Source organism: Odontesthes bonariensis, chromosome 16 (genome assembly GCF_027942865.1).
Source record: "Odontesthes bonariensis isolate fOdoBon6 chromosome 16, fOdoBon6.hap1, whole genome shotgun sequence".
In the NCBI taxonomy this organism is placed as follows: Eukaryota; Metazoa; Chordata; class Actinopteri; order Atheriniformes; family Atherinopsidae; genus Odontesthes; species Odontesthes bonariensis.
The window spans coordinates 11,147,923-11,167,403 of NC_134521.1; the positions used below are offsets into that span (position 1 = coordinate 11,147,923).

General features: G+C 40.5%; 1 long non-coding RNA gene across 1 annotated transcript in view; it reads right to left on the reverse strand.

Moving 5' to 3' along the window:
• Positions 1-15,183, reverse strand: part of LOC142402284 (uncharacterized) — a 57,893-nt gene extending 42,710 nt beyond the window's left edge. Inside the window, exon 1 of the long non-coding RNA XR_012773331.1 lies at positions 14,939-15,183. This is a non-coding gene — a long non-coding RNA (uncharacterized LOC142402284). The remainder of the gene's footprint in view (positions 1-14,938) is intronic.
• Positions 15,184-19,481: the final 4,298 nt, after the last annotated feature.

Consider the following 19,481-nt stretch of genomic DNA (forward strand, 5'->3'; position numbering starts at 1 on the left):
CTATGGGACTTAACAAACGCACTGCCTTAAAGCATCCATCCTTTCTGACCTGCTCTTTCTCCTCACTCTGCACTCCAGCAGATGGCAGTGTCTCCATGAGACTTCAGTATTCCTTTTCCAAACTGCATCCACCACAGATGGTTTATACTAATGCAATGAAAGAGCTCAATCTATCAGAGACATGTTCTGACCGTGCATCTTTAGCACGAAAAGCAAGACGAAAAAAGTAAATGAGCATAAAGAGCCTTCTTACCAATAAAGCATGTTTTTTGCAATTAACTGAAATTCTGTTTTCATTTAGAAAATAACTAGGACACACTAATTAGTTTTTATTCCACAACAAGAATCCTTCTTTACAGAAAAATAAAAAGAATGGGGTGGGCTGAAGTACGCTAAACTGATTTGCAGAAGATCTTCCGAACAAAGGAAGCTTAAGACGGCCGAAACGACAAGAATTTGCTGTTCTGACAGCTGTGTAAAGGTGGCAAAGAAAGGGAGCACTTGTCAGTCAATATGTGTGTGTGTGTATGTGCGTGTGTCTATTCATGTATGTATATGTGCCGGGCTGTGGTGTTGGGTGAAAGGTGTGGTTTTTTCCACCCTGAGGGGCCTCAGGCCGGATAGAGGCGGAGCTCTGGGGAGGCGCAGCATGGGGCGGGCTGTTTCAGCTGAACTCAGTGCACTGTAACAGCACTCGGGGCGGGAGGTCACAGAGTCCAGCATTCCTCTAGAGCGCTGTCTGTTTACATGACTGCTGCTGTGCCTGGGGGAGGTAGCAGCTCTGCATAACTACACCATCAGATAAAGCCATCGCTTGCATTTATGTTCATCATCTATTACAGAGATAAGAAATCCTTTATGCTTTGTTACAAATGCTGAAAACTGTTCAGACTATAAACTTTAATTAACTACTTTGTTCCGACTGTACGTTAATCTTAACAGTTACAATAGCTCCAGAGCACACTGAGCTCCGTGTTTATCACGGAGGCATATATACTGTGTGCTTCCTCCTTTTTATTCCATGCCTTCCACACAGAGTTACTGAGCAAACACTTGGTATTACTGGGAGAACTCCATATGACCTAAACCTCACATATAGCTCAGTAACTCAAACGGACAAAGAGAAAATAAATCGTTTGCTGAGCATGTGTCAGTGTGTCCACTCGTAGTCTAAGACGACGCCACATTAGTCGAAATATGATTTAATTCTAAAGACATTCTGACATTTCTTTTTATTTTCTTAAAAGGCACTTAAATACAGTATGTACTGTGTTATGTTCTAACTGGTGTATTTTTTTATACCTGACCTGTGGAGCTGCTAAATTAGTCTTTAATATAAGGTCTTTGTGTCAAACAGACTATGAATCACATCTCTGTATCTGAAAATATGGATGAGATTTGGCATATTGTTTCATGAGGACTGATGCAATTTTCAACCGCGTGAAAATGTTTATAAAACCAAACTAATTCTACCAAAAATGAACATCAAAAGCATCCCTGAGAGGGAGTAAAGCGTCGGATCACAGCTGAGATTATTCTGAAGTAACCAAGCTTTTCAGGTTATTTTATGCAGGAGCAGCTTGGACTTGGTTGGGCTGAGTGGCTGCTGGCTAATCGGTGCTGAACTTTGACTGTAGCTCCTCTGTGCTGCTGCTATCACATCCCAGAGCCGAGAAGCCAGCTGGTCAGCTCTAGGGGAGCACAACAGAGATGGGGAGTGACATCCAAGCCCTAGAGAGACAGTGCTCTGACTGTACTGTGGACTGGGGAGGGGGGCATGGCCGTCAAAGGCTCCATTGTCTGACAGGCCTGCATGGTTTCACGTGCAGCGCATGATTCTCACTGCGGGTCTGAACTATAGCCCAGTCCGATCTAAACTGTCCAGGAGGATGTAGCTGAGGCCTCCCCAGGCAGGTTAAAGTGTAACTGTGTCCGTGTTTTCTCAGGGAAAGTGTGTTTATCTAGAGGACCAACATGGAGGCCCTTTTGTTTAACTAAGTAGCACGGCTCGCCCTTAAAGTAAAGCTCTCTGAAACACACAGGAACCCAGTGGCCCTTCTGTGTTCCATTTACTGCTCGTTAGGAACAATCTGCATTACCATGTGTTTGTTTACGTGTGTGTGTGTGTGGGTTCAGAAGCAGAGTTACATGTAAAAAAAAAACGGAAGATGTGCAGAGAAACATAAGAGGAGATTTTCTTTATCAATTCCAATGCAAACAACACCCGCCATTATTCAGCGGCACCTATATCCCACGAAGAGCGAAACAGCTGCAGCCAATTAAATGATAACACTGCGGCTGTGTTAGAGGGAAAGTGCTGGTATTTTTCAACCTGCATTGTTTTCCATGGCCCTGTGATGGACTGGCGACCTGTCCAGGGAGCACCCCGCCTCTTACCTGGTGGCAGCTGGGACAGGCTCCAGCCCCCCCCCGCAACACTGAATAGGATTAAGTGGATCTAGAAAATTGATAGTTGGATCTTTTTTCCCCCTCATTCAACTCCGGGTTATTAGAACTTATGGTCCATTTAGAAAATGTAAGAAAAGTAGATGTATTGACCAGTCACTTGGTCGTCATCCAAGCTATAAAATGAATGAAAGGTAGCAAACAGCACTACAAACACCAAAAGATCAGCTTGGCTACATACTTCACCCGACAATGCTGTTGTTCAGGAGGTGCAACGCCTACCGTGGAACTAAGCCCCAAACAAGTAGAGATCATCAAAGTTAGAATTCATCCAAATTTCATAATAATCTGATATTTGTTGTATTATTTCACTACAAACAAAAATGATCCTCTGATCAGAAGTTTATTCTGAGAGCAGAATACCTCTAATAGATAACATAAGGTGCCTGTAAATCTTTCTGATATAAGCTGGAAGTGTTTTGGACTTTGGACTCAATCAATACAGCTGTTGACATTAAAATGGAAAACATGACAGTGTTGAGATTATTTGCTGCTTCACAGCATAAATCTGTTTACCTTCTTTATTTGTTAAACGCATTCAATAACACATCACTCGAGCAGAGGAATTACCTTAACCTTAACAAAAACACATGTAACAAAAATTTAACCAGCTACAGTCCTAATACATGTATTACACACGGAATTATAAGGACAAAAATGTTTCCTTCGGGGTGTTAAACCTATCTGGTTTTTAGTTGAAAATGTGAAACACTTTTTTTATTTCATTTCTAAAACTCTGAATAGCATTATTTAGAGTGAATCCAAGGGCAAGTAAGAGGTTCACCTCAATCATAACCCCTGAGAAAAAAGAAAATGCCACATAGTTCCACACAAATCCATCTATTACCCATTCATTCCAGCCATCCTTGGCCTTTGCACAGTTAGAAGTCACGTAGAGCTCTCAAGTTTGCAAATATTACCCATGTTATGAACAAGTTTACTTTAGCTTTACGATGCTTACCCTGCCTACAACTCCAGTTAATAAAATTATCCCCAGCTTTTGAAGATCCCCTTTAAGAGAATTTATTTCAGGTCAACACCATTGTGCTACCAATCTTTACCTTTACAAGCCTCTTAATGACGGAATCACGCTTGTGGCATGAAGCAAGCTGTGCTTATCACATTGCTACCATACCCCTCAGTTGACATCAATACATTCAAGGCAAAACGTGAGCGAGGGGTTGTTCGGACAGCTGAGTGATTTGTAAAGTCTATGGGGATTGACCTGGATTTGGAGCCTGCTTTAAGTGCCCATTTAAGGAAATGTAGTTTTTGGCATTCTTGCATTGGCTTCATTTTCCAGCCTGGCTTGTCCCTTGCACTGAATGCCCTTTTCAGACTATGTGTACACACTGAAAATATCCATGCTTACTATAGGTATATTTAGGCCGCTTACATGTTCCTGTGGGGTCAGAGACGTCCTGACGAACCCACCGAGCCCCAGAATTCACAAACGTTAAGCGGAGACTGAAGACACTCGAGGGGGGGGGGGGGCACACAGACAGAAAAAGAGGTGTTAAGCCTTTTTCAGCAGTGCAGAGAGGCTTGTTGATTAGAAACGTTCCTGAATACAGGCGCGTCCAGACAGAAAAGTGGCGGTTGCCGGTCACAAGATTGTAATAATTGTTTAAAAAAAATGTGCAACACTTGTTGACTGAATAATACAATTATCAAAAGTAATTTATTCAGAGTTCTAATGTAAAATTGTGTATGCAGACAACATTTCTGAATGGTCCCGTCTCTTTTTTAAATGAACCATTTTGCTCTTCCTATTTGACAATTTCAGCAGGCATAGTGTTACTGTCTCACGGCTCAATGAGTCTTTGTAAAACTGCGCACAATAAGGCTACTAAATTTGAGAAATTACAGCAACAGCAAACATAGTAAGTGGCCGGCACAATGGCCGGCACTGTAATCAGCACAGAGTCTTCGACCGCGCTGATTATATTAATAAATCAGCTCTCAGAATTGGTGCGAAATGACCAGATCCCAACAATATTCTGGACCATAAATGGATGATGGAGTCAAAAAGAGGAAAATATGGACACACACAATCATCTAGATGCAATATAATGACATTCTTTGTTATCACGTAGAAGATATAAAGTTTCGTGATAAGGGATCAGAGCGTTGCATTCTGAAACATGAATCTATCACTGCAGAAACTTATACTACCTTTACTGATGATCATGCACAGAAACCCGTTTGATTCTATCGGCAAATGTCCCTCAAATGGCTGTTTTCTAACGATGCAAATCAAAGAATGTTTCCATGCATCCTATGCACACGCAGGCAGATACAGATTAGAATTACATTAAAAGAAAATTAGACCTTTAGGGACTGAGCCACCGTGTGTGAAGGGTAAAAATGGCGTCCATGATGTTCATGTCATGCAATTATGACAGTTTTCTAACTCTGTCCAAGTAGTTTGGATTCCTAACCCAAACCAAGTGATGTTACAGGGTAAAACGAACCAGAAAAGGACAAAGTTTTATCAGAAGGCAACCCGTCAAATGGCATCCAGAAGGTGATGGTCATGTTGTAAAAAGAATGTATTTTAGCTCAGACTACGACTGTTTTCCAACCGTAGCAAAGTACAGTTGATGTGTCTTGATTTCCATCTCACATAGATCATCAGCACCTCCCTCCTTCCCCTTTAGGTCACCATGTCTTGGCAATGACGTCAGCTCTGATGTAGAAACCCTTATATAAGGCCTATTTCGATCATGCCGCTTTAGGGGGCCCCACTTCACTGGAGAAATTAATGAGTTGTATTTAAAGAAACGAACAAACAGCAGATGTGACCTTGTCATTTGGAAAAATTGTTGCAATATCCGGTGATGCTCCAGAAACATATGATAAACTTAACCCCAAATAAAACGCACACTAGGCAAGGAAGGCATTCATACTGTGGCCCAAGGGTCCATGCCCCCAGTGTTGCTGATTCAGCCAATGATGAGGGATGGAAGCTGAGGACGATGCTGCAAGATGAGCAAGGCGTTGACATACAATCAATAAAAAGAAAATATTGAGAACAACATTTTCCTGAATTTTCTTTTAATCAAGTTCTGAACTCATGTCTAAATGAGGCAGCAAGTATGTATTCAAGGCAAATAAAAGCCAACCCTGCTGTCAGAGCCAAATAACAGACATAATGAAGTGCATTAGCCTTGACCTGATCAACTATGGCCACGAAGCTCTTTTTGACAGCTAGTTTGCTTATTTTGCTGCCTGTTATGCCTAAAATTGAGCATTTTCTCTAAAACCTCCAATTTACAGAATTTGGGCCGCCAACTAGAAGTCTAGAGAAATAAGTAGATGAATAAGAATTGATTACCTTTTGTTTAAGCTGAAATTCATAACCACACATGTTGAAGAGCTACATACCACCTTAAATAATCAGATCTACGCCATTAAAGATCCTGCAACACGAATCTTTCGGGACTATAGCTGCATGTAATTACTGAGTTACACATCTTGAATCATTCAAAGGAGTTATGTAGACGGTTTAGTTCATGGGCCAACTTGAGTGTCGTGTGATGTGCCATCTTTCACTTTTCCGAATTATACCAAGAACTGTCGAGCTTATAAATGTCTGTTTGCTCCGTACTCGTAGATCCATCCTCCCTATCAACGTGTCACAGTTTTATACTTTAGTTTCCCCAAACGGAAACAAAATTAATCAATATCAGCTAAAGTAATGGTAATTAAAGCTTAGTTCTTTGTTCCTTGATCAGTTACGGTGCTTTACGGTGCCTTACAGTGTTTTGCCCTTCACAGAAAATTAGGGTATGAATGTAAACACAGGCTTGCAGAACTGTGCCATTATTTATTCATGAGTGTATGTTTAACCCCTGTGAGTGTGCCTGAAACCAGGCTTTCTTACTGAAGAAGTAATCATCATAAATAAGTCTGTCGGTGTACAACCTTACAAGTCTTTTGTTAACATCTTACCCATTTTAGCAGCTGTTATGATTGACAGTTGAACAGCTCAGTACTAAAAGGATTCTAGTCAAATTAAAACAAACTGAACTGATCTCTGATTGGCCAAGAGTACTCCTGGGCTCCGACGAGAGGCTTCTGCCCAAATATGGAAAAAGAAGAGAAGGAGGACCAAAGAAACTGATGCGATGAAGAAGAAACTGATTATTTCCTGAAATAAGGCGAAACACAAGAAAAAGAAAATAAACAAAGAAGTTAAAGGTGAGAAAGAATAAAAGAGAAACAAAATAATAGGGTAGAGCTAGAAAAACAAGGAAAACTCATTTGATTGTGACATCAGTTTGTAATAAGACAATAGACATCCGATTGCATGATTCATACACTGGCTAAGTTAAAGCTGAGTAAAATGTAGCTGTCTTTAATCTAATTATAGCTTTCTCATGGGAAACCCAAATACTTTTCAATGTAATTAAGCTCAAAATGCTGATACGGTCACTGCAGGCTGAATGGGGCCATGTGTCACAGAAAAAGGCCCGGAGAAGAAAATGTAGCACTTATATTGCACCAACAAAGATTATCCCTAATTAGAGTTGAGCAAAAATAGGTTTGAAATAACTCCGTCTAGATTAAATCCAGCAGAGCTTGTTCCAGGGTTCAAAAACTAATCTGAAACATAAAGTGGCATTAAATCTGAAGTTGAAGCATCGGGGGAGGGGGGAGGGGGGGGGGGGGGATTTCTTTCACCCTCATAATTGACATTCTGGTCAATAAACCTGTATTTTTCTCTACACTAAGACTCACATTCTTAGTCTTAGCTTGTGTGTTTCCTCACTGGCTCTAGATATGATCAGCAAGAACAAGTCGTCTGCTTTTCTAGCCGGTCGATCCCACCAGCTGGAGCCTAGAGAAGGACCAATGTTAAGAGGGATGCTCTCCGTGAGGCACTCTCATTAGTCCTCTGCACACCACAGCTCTATCACGTGTGTTACCTGAGGAGGAACAAGACGGCAACATCTGGATATGTTCTGAGGGCTGTAATTTTAGAAGGTCTCCAACACTCTTAATCCCCTCACAGTATGTTGTTTATTTTGGTACTGCTCTCTGGCCAGATTTCTTAGAAGCAGACACCAGGTTACTGAAACTTGTGCAGAGAGGCCCCACAAGCAAAAAAAAAACGACCTGCACTCAAGTACCACAATTACCTTTCCAGCCAAGAGATTAAAAAAACAAAGCATATCTGCCACAGCATCATTTATCTCAGTGCAACATCCCAATGTAAACACATGAGTACTGAAAACATAAAAAAGAAGCTGTTTTATCTGAAGCAGGACACAAATCAGTGAAGATGGAACACATCACAGGTCATCATGCAAGCTTCAAACCCGGCTAACTGGCTTTAGAAAGGCGTTTTCAGCTTCCGCCACACAGTAAAGACCAGAGAAGGAAGTAAGGATAATACTTTTATTTCACTCGGCGTTTGGGAGTTCAGCTAAGCTATTGATTGGTCAGTCTTCTTCATGTTTTTTTAAAACTAAATTCAGCCTTAAACAGGAGCCAGTAAACAACGTGTTGACCAAAGCAAACAGAAAACTAGCAGGAACTGGCAGAAAAGGAAGAGAAAAGCAGAAGATAAAGGGTTCTGAGAAAAAGAAAAAGATATGAGAAGGGGTCAAAAGGGTGGAGTGAGGAGCGAAAAGGGGAAGCAGAGGGGTAATATTTTACAGCTGACGGCAAACGTGTGGTCTGGCAGGAGTTACTTTATTAGAGTTGTTCCTTTTACAAGGGACTGTCCTGAGAAGGGGGGGGGGGGGGTTAAGACTAATCGTCTCTTCCCACTTTGTGACACAGGTCATTGCTTCATAAACTACTTTATTGTTTTAATCACATCACCCACACGTATGTAACCACACACCCCCATCTACAGTGATCCTTTACTCTTCATTAAAACATCTTACGGATGTTTTAAGCGAGACCGAGCTATCACCAGTAATGCATGTCCTTATTAGTCTTAATTAAACTCTCTAAAATTCTGAAGATTTCTTTGTTGCATGTGTTAAACGACCTGTTCTTCTCATCGTCTTTAATGTAAAGAAAAAACATAAAAAAATCTAATTCATTTGCTTTTCTTTATAAAAATACAAGAGCAAAATACTGGATTTTTATAAGAGGAATTCTTTCTTCGTGCTACGTGGTGCCTCTGTGGGAAACAGCAAAGTAACACCTGCTTCTGGCAAAGCTCCAGCAGTTCGTGGTAAAAACACGTAATTTTGCAAACATGAAGTCACAAATATCCAAAAGATGAAAGCATTTGTATTTGGACTGAACTTCAGGCCATGATTGTCCCATCAAACAGAACGTGTTTATTTTTATTAAGAGATATTTCCTTTATATGCAATCAACCGAGCAGAGGTTTTCACTGTCACTAATGCCCCTTTGGTTTGTTTAGGGATTACTCTTAATCGTTTAGTGAAATGGTCTGTGATTACTGGACTGAGGCTGTCTTTTCAGCCCAAAGCCGCATGCCACCTACAGCGGGGAAACAGGTTTTATATCACATCCTTTCACCACCTGCTGCCTGAACTTAACTTTGGCCTTTGATGGAGATCGTGGTCTCTTAATTTTCCAAGCAAAACAAATTTCATTGCCTAACTTCCCCAAATGCCACGCCGCAACTAATTCTGATACGTTTCTGCCAAATAGTTCAGAGTTACTGCAGTGATGGCCAAGTAACTTTAGCCCATTACTACCACAAAACAATAAATGAGGCCTGTTGTAACTGCAACAGCCCTTTTCTTCATGCGTTGTATTGTTACAGAACAGCACTTCAAACACCGAGGCTGGTACCAGTAACAAGTCAGCCTCAGCAACTAACTATGGCAGCGTGACCTTCAAGCCCGGCTGTTGTTACTTTCCATAGAGGTCAGCAGCTAAGAATGTGAAGCATGCAGAGTCAGAAACATACCTTTCTCTTCCAAACAACCCCCACCATCTTTCTGTATATGATGAATTTAGTCATATTACTGCAATTTATATATATATATATATATATATATATATATATGAAAATATATGTCTATATAGAGAGAGAGATACATCCTGTATATATATAATTGTATTTACAATTTAAATGTATATTTTTCTCTCTCTCTCTCTCTCTCTATATATATATATATATATATATGTAGAGAGAGAGAGAGAGAGAGAGAGTCATATTACTGCAATTTATATATATATATGAAAATATATATATAATATATATAATGTCTATATAGAGAGAGAGATACATCCTGTATATATATAACTGTATTTACAAATTAAATGTATATTTCTCTCTCTCATATATAAATATATATATATGAGTGTGTGTGTGTATGTGTATGTATGATGTCACGTGATGTCAGTATTTCTAAGAGTAATGACCACTGGAGAGACCTAAGCAAGAAAAAGAGTAGGAGAGCTATTTTGATCTGTTTTTCCTGCAGGATATCCTGGGACAGCATGTCGATTTTTCGCAACAGAAACAAACGAGTTCAGCCACTCTTGGTGCGTTTTTTCCACATTAGCCTTCGTTTTCTTAAACTGTCCGTAGGATCAAACTGGGGGTCACGTGGAGCCATCAGCGTAATTTGACTGTCTGTTTTTGGAAAATAAATACGATTTACTCTGTAGCAGGTAAAATATGTGAAACACTTGAGTCTTTGTGTGTATGTACTTTAATGTAAATATACACAAAGAAAGACAGTATACCTGAAAATGATAATAACACATATCCATCAGCACAGAACTGCAGTCGTGGGAAAGTAAAAGTTGTCAGCTTTGCCACATATTGATCAATATAACAACTGATCATCATCAACCTTTACCATTTCTGGTTATTTGTAACCATCCAGCACCAAACAATGGACTAGTTCAGAAACAAATCTTTGTAACTAAAGATCCAAATACTAATGCTGCTCCTTATCTGCTGGGTGTGTTCGGAAGAAAAAAGACTCTGTTTGCTGATATCCATCCATCCATCCATCCATTTTCTATACCTGCATTGTCCAATTCATGGTCACGAGGCAGCTGGAGCCCATCCCAGCTACCGTCAGGGGAGACGCAGAGTGCATCCTGCACAAGTCACCGGTCCATCACGGGGCCAACTCACTCCTACCATCGATTTAGATTCACCCGTGAACCTAAACAGCATGTTTTTGGACTGTGGGAGGAAGCCGGAGTACCCGAAGAGAACCCACGAATGCTTGGGGAGAACATGCAAGCTCCACACAGAAAGGGCCCCGCTGAGATTTGAATTGGGAGCTTTACTTCTGTGAGGCGACTCTGCTAACCACCACACCACAATGCAGCCCCTGATGCATTCCTTCACAGTGAATTATGGTTAAAGTTGCACCTCTGTCAGCATACTTGGAGTTCTACCTTTCACTAACTGTTTTAAAAAATAGATATGAAAACAGACAATTATATTCAGCTATGATACATTGTTAAATATTATGACAGAATTGCAATGCTGTGACACAGAGGCTGAGAGGATGAGAGTTAAAATAATTTTTAGCTGAATAAATCTTTTTGGGTAAAATTTTGCTCTGTTGCTGAGAGCTTCAGGTCTTCATCAATGTCAATGACAGTGACTTCAAAATAATTGGCTATATGGTTTTTTTTTATTATTGCATTAAGGCATGACGATCTGATCTCTGATCACACTTATACAGGGAAAAACCTAACATGTGCTCTTTTTGAGACACGCCAGCGTGTTGAACTGTGATCTATCACGCTGCAGACACTTCCTTCTTTGTCTTTCAACACTAAATTTGGTTTCAGTGTCATCCCTGAGTCAAGTTTTGCCAGAATCTTCTAAGATCTTTGCTTGAGTCTCCCTTTTTTTAATGAGTGCATATGAACAATCGTGTAAGAAAACTTAATTAGTGCCATTCCCCTTTGCTGAGTTCTACCAGTCTGATTAACTCTGTTCTTGTCTGTCAGCATCCGATTAAGATGCCACCAATAATTGGTAAACTGTGGTTGACATTAGTGTCATTAAAGGAGAACTGCGGTATTTTCAACATTAAGCCTCTTTTCTGAGTCGTCTGCAATGTTTTAGAACCCCCCTCACCGCTTTTTTGATGTTTACTGCTGTCTCCGGTATTTGCCTAATTTTGATTCATCTCAACCTGCTTCAGAATGGCAAGTCATGGGGCATGTCCGAAAAGGTCCGTAAAAGCACCATAAACGTCCGTTTTCAAAATAATCAACTCACCGGAGTGGTTACTGGTGTACACTGGTAATCCATATCAAATTTCGTCGCGAAAAGTTGCTTCTGTCGTGTTTTATTTGGTATCTCGTTCATGCTTGCACTATTTTCTTAGCGGTGGCGGAGTAATATCAACGAACATCCAGTACAAATTGTCAAATAAAACACGACAGAAGCAACTTTTCGCAACGAAATTTGATATGGATTACCAGTGCACACCAGTAACCACTCCGGTGAGTTGATGATTTTGAAAACGGACGTTTATGGTGCTTTTACGGACCTTTTCGGACATGCATATGACTTGCCGTTCTGAAGCAGGTTGAGAAGAATCAAAATTAGGCAAATACCGGAGACAGCAGTAAACATCAAAAAAGCGGTGAGGGGGGTTCTAAAACATTGCAGACGACTCAGAAAAGAGGCTTAAAGCGATACTCCGGAGTAGATTCAACCTGGGGTCATTTGAACCGTGATATCCAGCCAAGTAGCCCACCCGCAGTTTTTTCCATATTGGCTGAACATCAGCTGAGTTACTGAGTTATCCCGAATAGCTTCATACAAGGGTTAATGGATCCTGGCAGTATCTCCAAAATTACCACACTAAAATCACATGCCATGACACCAAACTTCTACAGTAGTACAAATATGGTCTGTACTCACAAAGCGATGCATTTGGAAGTTTGAAAATAGTCCAGGAGTTTATTATTATCAACACAAGCCTGATAGCTTTTCTGCTGCTAAGGCTGCGTCGACGTCACTTCCTTGATCTGGGAGCTTCAAAGTAAGATGAGGGTTGATCTACTACTGTAGACAACAAAGTATATGCTATATTCTACATGTTTTTTTTATGAATTTTTATGTTGTAGAGTTGTGAAATTATTTTATCAATGGAGAAATTGAGCAGCCTTGCTTTGTTGTCTACAGTAGTAGATCAACCCTCATCTTACTTTGAAGCTCCCAGAAGTGACGTCGACGCAGCTTTAGCAGCAGAAAAGCTATCAGGCTTGTGTTGATAATAATAAACTCCTGGACTATTTTCAAACTTCCAAATGCATCGTTTTGTGAGTACAGACCATATTTGTACTACTGTAGAAGTTTGGTGTCATGGCATGTGATTTTAGTGTGGTAATTTTGGAGATACTGCCAGGATCCATTAACCCTTGTACGAAGCTATTCGGGATAACTCAGTAACTCAGCTGATGTTCAGCCAATATCGAAAAAACTGCGGGTGGGCTACTTGGCTGGATATCACGGTTCAAATGACCCCAGGTTGAATCTACTCCGGAGTATCGCTTTAATGTTGAAAATACCGCAGTTCTCCTTTAAACAAGTAGCTACACTATTTACCAACTATTTACTACAAACTTCTGTCCATTGCATTCCTCATGCACAGCAAAATCCAAACAAGTGTACATCACTGAAAAAAGAAAAAATGGGACAGAATATATACAAACATCTAGTAATTATCAGGTCTTAAAATTAGGTATCTGTGACCCCAGATGAACAAAACGTGACTTTTTATGTTGCTATGAAGCCAAAAAGCAGGAGCAGTAAGGGAAAAACTATGTCCATGCTTCCTGCTTCTATAGAAATTAAGAGGGTAAGTAGCAGCAATGTGCTGCTAATTAAATTGATTAACCAATCATCAGCAAATGTGAAGTTTTGACAGTTTGCTGCTCTGGAGGATTCAGATGTGTGTTAACAAAATGTCAAGGAGGAAAGACATCAGCAAGGATCTTAGAAAATCAATTGTTGCTGCCCATCAATCTGAGAAGGATTATAAAGCCACTTCTAATTACACGAGTACGTCATTCAACAGTGAGAAAGATTACTCATAAGTTGCTAATCTTCCCCGAAGCATAAAAACCCCAAGAGCTGCATCTCAGACTCAAGTCCATGACAGTAAAATTAGAAAATGACTGAACAAGTATGGTTTGTTTGGAAAGGTCAGAAGAAAACCAAGAGAAAGCCTCTTCTCTTTAAAAAGAACATGACGCCACAGCTTAGGTTCGTAAAGATGCATCTGAACAAACCACAAGACTTCTGGAACAATGTCCTTTGGATGGACCAGACCGAAGTGGAGATGATACACAGTGCCTCATCTGGACCACATCAGCACCAACACCTGATGCCAACTGACAAGCACAGTGGTGGAGGGCTGATGGTTTGGGCTGGTTTTGTAGCCACACGATCATGAACTCCTCCGTACACCAAAGTATTCTAGAGTCAAATGACCGTTCACCTGCCCAAACAGCTAAAGTTTGGCTAAAATAGGGTCATGCAAGTGGACAATGGTCCCAAACACAGCAGAAAATCCACAGCAGAATGGCTGAACAAGAAAAGAATCAAGGTGTTGCAATGGTCCAGTCAAAGTCCAGACCAGAGACTGAAATGCTGTGGTGGGACCTTCAGAGAGCTGTGCATAAACCAATGCTGCAAACCTCAATGAGCTGAAAGAAAAAAAAGGATGATCTAATATGTCATGTGTTGTTGTTTATCTGAGGTTGTTAATACTTCATTTTAGGAAGTAGAGTGGACCAGATGATCTTTTCCTGTCTCATGATAAGAAACACCTCAGAATTACAAGGTTCACCCTCAATTTTACATGACTGTACATTGTGTCCTTTAGGCTCCAGGTCATACTCACACATACCAGAATGGCAGCTCCAACAACAAACAATATGTTGCAACAGTTTTACAGAACACGCATCGAATGGCCACTGTAAGAAAACTCAAATATTAGAAATTTAAAGTTATCATTATCGTTATATTTGGTTAGAAATGTGAGAACACAACAATTTTTCATTCTTACAAAGCAAAGCCTCAGAGCCCCCACAAACATTCCAGGCTGAAGACGTTGGACATAATGTTGTTAGAATCTGATATTACAGATCATTAGTTTTCATGTCAATCACTGTCATTTTAGCCAGCAGAGGTCTGAAGTGAAGACATCACAGTGTCCAGTGTGTGTGTGTGTGTGTTTATTTCTGGACATGTGAGATGTCTGAACAAATGATCAAGACAGAATAAGACATACCCTGAGAGAAGCAGAGCAGCTGAGTCGACTCCACAGATGAACCACAGAGCAGGCAACACATCATAAAAGCACAACACACACGCCTGTGCACACACACATTCACCAAGAGATAAAACACAGCTCGTGAAAGGAAAAAAATTGCATCAGAGCGACAGTACTTTACGGTTTACAAAAGTCTCACATGTGCATAAGAACTTTACACGGATCAGAGTAAAAACAGAAACTTGAGCAGCTTGAGAACAACTCACCCTTTTCTGTGCACGTCCGCCTGCTGTCACTCCAGTAAGGCAAGTTTGTTCCTCATAATTCATGCGTCTCAAGATGGAGGGAAAAACTCTCCAAACCCAATTCCTCTGCTCTGAGTTGTTCTTATTGTGAGTTTACGAGGTCCTGCTGACTGCTTCACAACCACGAGCAAGACAACACTGATAAACAATTAGCAGGACCGAGAGAAAGCAGTGAGAGCTGAAACACACAGGTGCACGCAGACTCCCAGAGAATACAGAGAGGCACAGAGAGCTCAGAGGAGCACAGTATGAAACGGCTCCTTTGCCAGCGGTTCCCCTTGTGTGGGACTCCAACCTTACTCCACCTACCCCCTCCTCCCTGCACCACCCCTCCCTCTCTCCCAAACAGCTCAAAGACATAACAGAGAGGGACTCAGAAGTTGCTGTTTCTTCAAGTTTTTCCCCGTGAATAGTTTCAAGCATGATGCAGAATTCTCCTCTTTGTGATTGCACAACTTGTACAAAAAGCTGTTGTTGTGGAGCAACAGCGAAGAATGTTTCTGATCCACGCTGCACAGAGAGAAAAGCACCCCTTGCTTGACATACTGGTAGAAACAAAATTGATATTTGCAACTACGCTGCATGATAGACGACCCAAAACCAGATCATCACCTGCTATTCTTCAACCTTTGTACCAGAGACAAGAAGAAAGCTCTAACGCTGGGGGTGTTTACTGTTGTGTTGTGCAGGAGTTCATCAGCGTTTTATTCTCCAAAACCTTGTTAACTTCTGCTGTCCCAGTTCTTATATAAAAAAAAGATAAATAAATAACATTTATTTTGCTCGATTTCAGTTAAAATTCCTAAAAAAGTGAAAATGAAAAACTCCTCACTGAGCATCCGTTTTATTAAGAAGAAAACATCGATCAGTGCCTCGCTGTGACAAACGTTGGCCTCAAACAGGTCCTCCCAGCTCTCATTTGAAAATGAGTTTTTATGGAACTCAAAAGCCCGTCATTGCTTTTGGTAACACTGCGATTGATTGTGAGACGGCATCTCTGTCTCTGCACCTGACAACTCGGCATTTCCCAACTGAAGTATGCTCACGTGTTCTCCTTCTTGCACTCTGGAGGCACTTAAGCCTTGATGAAATGCGGAGGCCTCACTAACTTGTGTCAGCTGTGTCCAACCTTACAACTGATCAGGGTGACTAACCCTGCTGTTCAAAGGCTAAAGGTACATCTGTAATTATAAACTCCTTTCATGTAAAATTACCACGCATCTTCGGACACATTCGCATATTAAAAAGCAGCTTTTAAATTCACATGACACTTTTTTCTTTTAACCAGTGCAGGTAAATCCTGACGTGATACAACTAAAATAGACAAAAATAGCTCAATCATGCAGCTCAGTGGTTTTACCAGGCAAAGCAGGTCCACTCCTTCACTTCACGTTACCTTCTTACATCAAATACTGAAGCTTTATCCCAAAATCAGGAGAAAATAGATATTTGCTGCCACATGACTCTCCTTGAAGTAAGCAGCAGAAGTCACCTGATACGCAGTCTTTTTTATATTATCTGTGTCACACTTTCTATTGTCTACTTGCTGTATTGGATGTTTTATTTTCCTATTCGCTGCCAGACCTCAAACTTTTTCCATAACTTAAATGACTCCCCAACTTTTTGTTTCCTTCGTAACCCTGGCTGATGTTTTTGCCACTGGGGTGTCCGGCAGACGAAAATGGCACCCACTTTAGATAGCTCTTATTCACTGTCTGCCATAGCTGTTCAATGTGTCTGACGACCCTAAATGGGTCCAACGAGGACACAGGAATCTGTTGCCAGATGTTGCCAAGAGACACTGTTTACATGTTAGCTGGGACAGAAAAAGCTCTCATAACTTATATTCCACCTGTGTTTTAATCAGTTTCATAAACATTCAAGTTCTAATCATGCATGATGTTTTAACTTGAGCCATCCTCACTGATGAGGTGCAGAATTTTACAGCAGCGATATAGTTTATGATAATGTTTGATTTGTTTCTTGTAAGGTAGCAAGTAAATATCTAATCAACTCAATAGTAAAATGACCTAAAAACAACACTGAGGGAATAATTACATAATTCCTCTTCCTAATCAATTATTCTTCTAATTATTCTCATTATTACAGAATTCAAAGAGTAAATCTACAGACACACAGACCGAGAGACATAGGATGTTATTGGCTGTGTAAATGTGTCACAATACTATAAACTATAATTAACTATAACACAGATACAGAAAAACAAATAATGCATGTGGGCTCTACTTTAGGGAGCAAAACAGATGCACTTTGAGACTGAAGCTGCAAGTGATTTAAAATGATTTGTACAAAAATTGCACTTTTTTCTCTCTTAATCCTATTTCTTAGTTTGACATTGAACTGGTTCCCAGTTAGTTGTTTAATTTTACTCCATTTCATATCAATTAAATGCAACGTGTTTAGATTTTCCTTGTAGGGTAAAAAACACACGTTTATTTGTACATTAAAAGTTGTGATAAATTTAAACTGCAATTTATTTTTTTACCAGTTAACACTCAGAGGCTTTCATCATTATACACAAAGAATAAATGGGCCCCTTTCATTCTCATGCCCTTTTGTAATGTGAGAAACAGCAAATGCTGTTCATGTTTGATTGCAGGAAAGTGCTTAACACCTACGTGCTACCTGCAAGGTTGTTGCTTAGCCGTGACACTGCCCTCCGGTCTCTGCAGGAAAATACCAAGTGCAAACCTGGATATGTCAGGGCCAAGCAAAGTTATTTCCCGTAAGCTCTTTCACAAAATGTCAATATTTTACAGATTTACATTGTAAAAGATTTAGAGAATGTAATTTTGGTACCAATCCAGTAAATTGCTTTGCCACTGAAGGAATGACTTAGTCTGAAATAGTAGAAATAGTCTGCACTGGCTTTAAATGTTGTGTTAGCATCCAAAATAAGTTTGAATTCAAAGCAACCTGTGCTTACCACTCCTTCTTAGGGTGGAGGAGGAAACACAGATGTTCACAAGGACTCAATACAACATGTCATTATTCTATTGATAGGTTTCCACAGTTAAACTCATAATTCTTTATGTATATGTCAGGAATTAAGTACACAGAACCCACAATTTGAAATAATTGAAAAACCACAGGGCCTCACACGCAGATCTTTGTTCCTTTGGCAAAAGCCTGACAAACTGAGTGAAAATATAAATGGATATAATACACCGGACAGAAAGAAGTTTAGCGATTGCTGGCTCATGGTCGAGGTGTGCCTGTTGGTGGTTAACTATGCAGGATCACGACCGATATTGATCAACAGCACCATCTAGTGTTTATCTCCCACTTCATACTGTATGTAAGTGTGTGTGGCGAGTTATGATCAGTCAGATCTGATACACGAAGGATGTAAACCATCCATTTGATTCCCCAGAGAGATACACAGTAACTGTACAGCTGGTTTCAGTGTCACCAGGGTCAATTTTAAATAATTAGTGTCACGATCCGTGTATTTTTTGTGTGGTTTTCTGGTTAGTCTCCTATAGGTATAGCCTTGCCATTTGCTCACCTTTAGCTCCTCTCCCTTCACCTGTCTTAATCACCCTCAGCTGTACCCACTCACCAATCACGCTCCCCACAGTATTTAGTCTGCCAGTTCTTTTCGGTCAGCCTCAGATCCTCCGTTAAAACTAACCATGATAAGATTCAGCTTCCTTGTTTTTGTACAGTTAAGTTTTCGTTGTTTCTTCTTTAGGTGTTGTTGTTATTCTGGTTTAGTTTTGTGGTTCTCCATCAGTGGCTGTGATTTTCATTTATATTATAATAAACCTTTAAGTTTCCTCCTGCTCTTGTCCCGTGCCATTGCCAAACCGTGACAAGTGGAACATTTTCTACTTCTCTATATTCCTGAGGGAAATATTTCTTACTGCAGTGCTATTAAATGACATTTATCACTTATCAGAAACCTGACAGATATAAAGCCATTTTTGGGTGGGACAAATATGCCTGTCTCCAATATTGGGGGGGGGACATGTCCCCCCTGGTTCCTACGTCTACGCATCCGTCCATTTTCCATCTCGGCTTATTTAGGGGTGGGGGGGCTATCCCAGCCTATCTCAGCCGTCATTGGACGAGAGGCAGCCTGGTCAGGTCGCCAGTCCATCACAGGGTCACAGAGACAAATGAGACACAACCATGCACCCTCACACTTACTCCTGGGGACACTCTTTAGTCACCAATTCATTCCACCACGCCACCATGCTGCCCTTATTGCAGTTTGTCCAGAGCAGGAAAAAACCCTAAATCCAAGAAAGTTGGGAAGCTGTGTAAAATATTAATAATTTGCATAAGTCAGCTGAATATTTCATCCGCAGTAGAACACAAAAACAAAAACATATCAAACGTTGAATGTGCGGCATTGTACTAGTACACGACAAGACCAGTGGCTAGACCTTTGAGAGAGAAGTGCTATCAGATTATTGTCGGATATATTCCTGTTGTGCAACACATCTGGGTCTTCTTTGCCGGATTTTGTGCTACATGA